The sequence below is a fragment of the Hippopotamus amphibius genome, chromosome 16, assembly GCF_030028045.1.
Source record: "Hippopotamus amphibius kiboko isolate mHipAmp2 chromosome 16, mHipAmp2.hap2, whole genome shotgun sequence".
In the NCBI taxonomy this organism is placed as follows: Eukaryota; Metazoa; Chordata; class Mammalia; order Artiodactyla; family Hippopotamidae; genus Hippopotamus; species Hippopotamus amphibius.
Window position 1 is genome coordinate 3,206,308 of NC_080201.1, and position 6,505 is coordinate 3,212,812.

The following is a 6,505-nucleotide window of genomic DNA, read 5'->3' on the forward strand; positions in this document are numbered from 1 at the left end:
TGACAAAGGACTTGTATCTAGAATATAAAGACCTCTTGTAACTCAATGATAAGAAAACAAACAACCCAGTTTTTTTTAACAGTCAAATGATCTGAACAGAAATGTCATCGAGCAGGATACACAGATGGCAAATAAGCACATGCGAACATCACTGGTCATGAGGGAAATACAAATCAAAGCCACACAGTGATACCCCTGCACGGTCCCTAGGAGAGTTAAAATTAAAACACCAACAACACCCAGTGCTGGAGAGGATGTGGGGCAACGGGCACTTGTGGGCACTGCTGGTGGGAGTGCAAAACGGCATAGCCACTTTGGGAAACAGTTTGGTGGTTCCTTCAAAGGTAAATCATAAACCCATCACATGACCCAGCAATTCCACTCATAGGTATCTGCCACAAAAACAGAAAACATAGGTTCACATGAATATCTGCAAACAAATGGTTATAGCAGCCTTGCTCAAGTCTCCAAGAACTGGAAACAACCCGCATGTCCATGAACTGGTGAACAGATGCTGGGACGCCTCCAGGCCATGGGCTGGCACCCAGCTAGAAGAACTAACTGCTGAAGACACACCGCGGTGGGGGTGAATCGTAAAAGCATGACATCCAGTTTAAAAAGCCAGGCATAAAGACTACCTACGGTAAGATTCCACACACATGCGATTATTTAACAAGACCAAACCACAGGGAGAGGAAGCAGACGAGTGGTTGCCAGGGAGCATGGGGAAGAGGGAGGAGATTAGCTACAAGGAGATGAGGGAACTTTGGGGGGGGGCAATAGGAATGTTTTATCTCATAATTGCAGTGCTTACACGATGGTACACATATGTCGAAACTCATCAAATTGTACACTTCAAATTGGTGAACTGTACTGTCCACAAATTACACGCTGGCAAAGCTGAACCCCCAAAGGCATCCAGAGTCCGTGACCGAGAGCAAGTCCATTACTGCGGTCGCCAGGAGACTAGAGTGGGGAAGTAAGACTTCAGTTTCGTTTTGCCAGAGGATTCCTCTAAATCTAGGTGAGTGAAAGCAAAACACTGCAGAATTTTCAGGCTTTTCCTGATGCCTCCCCCACACCGGGCCCCTGGCCCGACCACGCGGCTCTGCAGGCACGTGGCCCAAGACTCTCGGTTTCTCTTCTTTTTAGGCGGCCTTGACTTCATGCTCAGAGGGGTTTTGGTTCTAGCTGCCATGTCAGCGTGGACTTTCCATGCTGCGTTCCCCAGTGGACATCCCGGACCTGGAGCCTATGCGCCTGCCCACCCCGTCCTTCATTTTCTGTGACACTTGGCTAACATTTACATCAAGGGTGGGCTTCAAGAGAGAAGGGGTCTCCATGGACCCATCACAAGATGACAGGCGGTCCTTGGATCCACCTGGAAAGGCATATGTCGAACAAGGCAGAGAGGCCCAGACAGCCCCTCTGTGCTCCACCCCCAAGGCAGGCTGGGCGGGGCTGAGCCTTCAGAGGACAGGTCCTGGCCAGCAAGAAGCCATCCTCACTGGTGAGAGCCAGGTTTGTGGGAAAGGCACCCAGCAAGACCAGTCTGGGGTGAACCGTCACCAAGAGCACCACCTGCCACGCCCACAGGACCTCCTAAAACCAGCTCAAGCTGCGGTGTCCCCACTAGAGGAAAGGTTCAACAGTGACCATCCAACAGATTGACTGGTTTGCAAGGCAGAAACAGAGACACAGATGGAGAGAACAAACACATGGACACTAAGAGGGGAAAACCGGGGCGGGGGGGGGGGGATGAATTGGGAGATTGGGATTGCCATATATACATTACTAATAAGAAAAAAAAATCAAATTGTACACTTTAAATATATGCAGTTTATTGTATGTCAATTATATCTCAATAAAAGACCTTAAAAAAAAAAAAACTGACCATCGCAAGGGAGGCAAAGGGACATAAATCATCTGTATCCAAGACCAGTAACTGGTGATATCTTCTCCTGTGTAGATAAGGAGAAATCAAGAAGGATGCTTCATAGGGAAAAGATCAACATCAGATCCCAGAGCCCAAACATCAACTTTTCCGCTTCCACGATTCACCCAGAGGCCACATCAGGCACACTGCCGCAGCTCAAGGAAAAAAAAAAAAAAACCATGGAGCTTCTTCCACTAGAGAAGTTCCCAGCGGAATGAGTCTTCCTTGTGGGACTTGGGTGGAAATCCTCAGGCTCCTTGTCTCCAGCCTCCGCCAGTCCTTTGAGTTACATCAGGGCTTTGGGGCTAGATCATTGTTCATGGTGGGCTGGCCTGGGCATTTTGGTGTTGAGGGCATCCCTGGCCACCACCCACTAGAGGCCAAAAGCACCCCCTCCCCTGGTGGTGACAACCAGAAATGTCTCCAGGCACTGCCCAATGTCCCCTGGGGGTACAACTGCCCCTGGCTGAGAACCACTGAGGTATGCTTCTTCCTTTTGCTTTGATCTCTTTATGGCGGGGGGGGGGGGGGGGGGGGGGGTGCAGGCACACCACGCAGCTTGCAGGATCTTAGTTCCCTGATCAGGTCTCAAACCCAGGCCCCGGCAGTGAAAGCGCAGAGTCCTAACCACTGGACCATCAGGGAATTCCCTGCTTCAGTCTCTTTTAAATCTCTTCCTCTTCACTCCCTCCTCCCTCTGCTCCCCAGCCTTCAAATCTGTGCCAAAACCAAAGTCACCCCTTCCATACTATCCAAGGGTCAGTGACCCAGCGCAGAGTCCTGAGGAAAGGACAGTGGCTTCTAAAATGACCAAGTGCTACTGTCCCTGGGCGAGAGCCAGCCCCTCAGCGAGCAGCCTACACCTGCCTGCCAGGCATCACCCAAGTGTCCTCACCTCAGGTGGGGGCCTTCGGGTTTGATGACACCCACCCTCTGCCTGTCAGCGCCCAGGCCCTTCAGGCAGTCGGAGGGGCAGAAGCCCACAGCACCAGAAATTCCTAAGAAGGGCCTTTCCTAACCCTTCTTTAAGTGTGAGAGTAACAGGATTCAAAAGAAATTGATGTGAAAGGAAACTGAATGATGGGGCGCCACTTCCCATCAGCAGACCTACCACAGCAGGAAACCGGGGGAGTCCCCGGGGTTGCCAGAGTCACAGACGTGGCCCATAAAAGGCAATGAGAAGACACCTGTCAGGAGCAACCCACAGCACAGAAGGAAACTTGGCCTTCAACCCTCCCAGCCCCTGGTTTTTTTTCCCGTTGCCTGGCTCAGGGGCAAATTCAAACCAGGCTGGGTCATAATCCCCAGGTCTGAATGAGAAACAACTTCTGAGCTTGTTCAATGTCATGTGTAACTGTGCTCTGGTGTCGGTTGACCTATGATAACCAGAATGTAAGTTTCTTGAGGATTTACACTTCCATGACCACCACCTGTTGGGCATGGTGGCCGCTCAACCTTGAAAATGGTGGTGATGACTGAAGTCTGCCTTCCAGGGGTAAGCTCTCTGGTCAGACCACGGTCCCTAGTGGGAGCATCAGGCCTGGGACAGTGGCCTCAGGGCCCTGCACTCTCTCCTGCCACGTGTTTCGTGAGATCAAAGTGAAGGGCAGCCTCACAGGAAAGCACACCTCGGCGTACATGGTTCTGACACACACGTCCTTGGCTGTTCTCGATGTCCGTGAGCGCCACTCCCAGCTCAGGACCCGCCCTCTGTCCACAGAGGGACGTCCCACCCTCTCTGCCCAAAAGGAAGGGGAACCAGTACCCACAGAGTGTCACCTTCTCGGCAGACACCAAGCCCGGCTAAACGCCACCCTTTCTCCACACCTGTGCCCACGGCGGAACGTGGCCAGAGAGCACACAGCAGGCTGGCCCACCTCCCTTTCGTGTGACTGTGGTCCTCAGTGCGCCTTCCTGCTGCGCGGTAACCGGACCCATCTCTCTATTCTGCTCCTCTCTCCTGGACACCATCTCCTCAAGCCTCCAGCACCCCCTTGATCTTCTTCCTATTTCACTGAGAAAATAGAAGCAACCAGAAGAGAAGCAGACAGGAGCCGAGGTCTGCCTTTAGTTGGGGTCGTCATGGAGGGTTTACTTCGCCAGCACCCAGCTCCCCAGGCGTGGCACTGCCCACAGCACCAGGCCACTTGCGGAGGCCGCAGAGCTCACCTAAGTGCATGTCCCGACACTGGCTGCCGAGCCCCTGGGGTTAGAAAACTGTGTTGGATTTCTTCCTCTCTTATCAGACAAACACACGGCCTACAAGTGAATAGGAGTGAATCAAAGAAGGAAATTTTCAATTTGAGGATAATTCAACCGACGTCCCTTTCTCGGTCCCAGGAACAGAGCTGTGAACAAGACAGAGTTTCTAAAACAGTGGGGGAGACAGCCCTGAAACACAACATACAGGATTACAACTTGTGCAGATCCTGTGATGGAAAAGAGATGTGGTTTAGGGTCTTGAAATGGGGAGAGTATCCTGCCTCACCTTGGTGGGTCCAATGTCATCACAAGGGCCCTTACACGAGGACTGCCGGGGTCAGAGTCGGGGAAAGAGATGTGATGACAGGAACAGAGTCAGAGAGAGAGAGAAAGAAAGAAAGAGACATTTGAAGCTGTTATGCTGCTGACTTTGAAGACAGAGGAAGGGTCCACAAGCCAAGGAATGTGGGCGCCTCTGGAAGGTGGAACAGGCCAGGATTCTCCCTGCAGCCTCCCACACCTGATGTCAGCCCAGTGGGACCCGTGTCAGACTTCTGACTCCAGAACCGTAGGAAAACAAATCTGTGTGGCAGAACAGACGTACAACATTACATTGGTTTCAGGCATACGGCAGAATGATTCAATATTTGTATACGTTGTGAAATGATCACCACAGTAAGTCTAGTTAACATCTGTCACCATACGTCGTTACAGAATTTTTTTTCTTCTGATGAGAACTTTTAAGATCTACTCTCTTAGCAACTTTCAAATACACAATACAGTTTTGTTAACTAGAGCCGCCGTGTGCTGTACATTACATCCCCAGGACTTAAATTTGTGTTATTTTCGGCCACTAAGTTGGTGGTAATTTGTTACGGCAGAAAGAGGAAACTCATATGGGACCCTAAATGTCTTCTGCTCAAATCCATTCTGTGAATGATGAAACTGAATGATGAAAAAACTGAAAAAGGAAAACCGGGTAATATTCCGAGGCAGTAAGGCAACATATACTAGCTGTCAAACCAAATGTACGCCTGGTACACACATCAACAGTTGAGAGCTCCTCTAATTCCTGGTGAGAGTTCAGCAAGAAGTGTCTGGGGCTGCTGAGAACAGCTTCTGGAACAAAGGCTCTCCTGCCCTGAGGCAAGACGCCTTGTGTCCATTATGTCCGACAGCCCCACAAAGGAAGATGAAGACTGGGAGCAGTCAGGTGCTCGGGTACAACTGATCTAGTTTTAGCAGGAGACACCCTCATGCCTTCTGGAATATTTCATCATAGATTCTCCAGGGCACTCACCACGAGGAGTGCTATGCACAGTCAACACTAGGAAACAACTCAACTTAAACACGAAAGATTCTGAGTTCCTGTGACCTTTGAGCCAGGCCTTGCAAAGATGCTAATTTATTACGCAGCACACTGACTGGGCTTGTGTCCTGCCTCCACCCCACCAGCCGTGGGCTTCTGCCCACGAGTCCCTTAAACCACGCTGAGCCTGTGTCCTCCTTTGCAAACTGCAGAGAGAAGTATCTGCCTCCAAGAGCTGCTGTGCAGATGAAACGAGATGCATGAAGTAGCCGGGGCCTGGCAGGCACTGCAGACGACAGTTATCATCTGCATCCCTACTTCGATGCAGACGTGCATGGAGTCACCTACCTCCAACAGGAAGGAGAAAGAAGGATGGTGGAAAGCAAAGGACAGAAAGTCAGATGATTTCGATCATGCCTATAACTTAAATGATTATCACTTTTTTTTTCTTGCCATGCCACAGAGCTTGCAGGATCTTAGTTCCCCAACCAGGGATTGAACCTGGGCCCTCCGCAGTGAGAGCACAGAGTCCTAACCACTGGACCACCAGGGAATTCCAGATGATTAGTATTTTTAAGGGCAGCAGGGCTGGATGCAAACTCCATGCAGTTCAGAGGCCAGACCGACGGAGAAATTGGAGGGAATCCCTCCCCTGATTTATACGGACAAGAGCAAACAGTGAAGTAAGTCGCTATGCAAGACGCCAGTGTTGGCTGTGCATTCCTCAGGCCATAAACCAGTGACCCTGGGCCCCCCCATCTTACGTGAAGGGGTACTTTTAAGAGCAGCAGTCCCCTCAGAATCCCCCATCCAGGGTGATTTTGAGGGGTTGGGGAACCACGGCTCTAGGAAAAGTATTTTATTGCTTCTGTGAGAACAGCGTTCCCCAAAATATTCAGCCAGGATCTTTCAACTGGTAGCTCCACAGCAATCTATCTAAAGTTGTATAATTAACACATAAATTTTAGGGGGGTCGATGGAAAAGAAATTGACGTTTGACAGAATTTTCCAAAATAATTATGTAAACTCAAACGAGCAGAGAAAGAGCAGCAGTCCCG

The 6,505-nt window shown here is 50.5% G+C and overlaps 1 non-coding gene across 1 annotated transcript; it reads right to left on the reverse strand.

The window, feature by feature from the left end:
• Window positions 1–5,927: 5,927 nt before the first annotated feature.
• On the reverse strand, window positions 5,928–6,000 carry TRNAE-CUC (transfer RNA glutamic acid (anticodon CUC)). The gene has a single exon. It is a non-coding gene; the product is annotated as a tRNA-Glu (tRNA).
• Window positions 6,001–6,505: the final 505 nt, after the last annotated feature.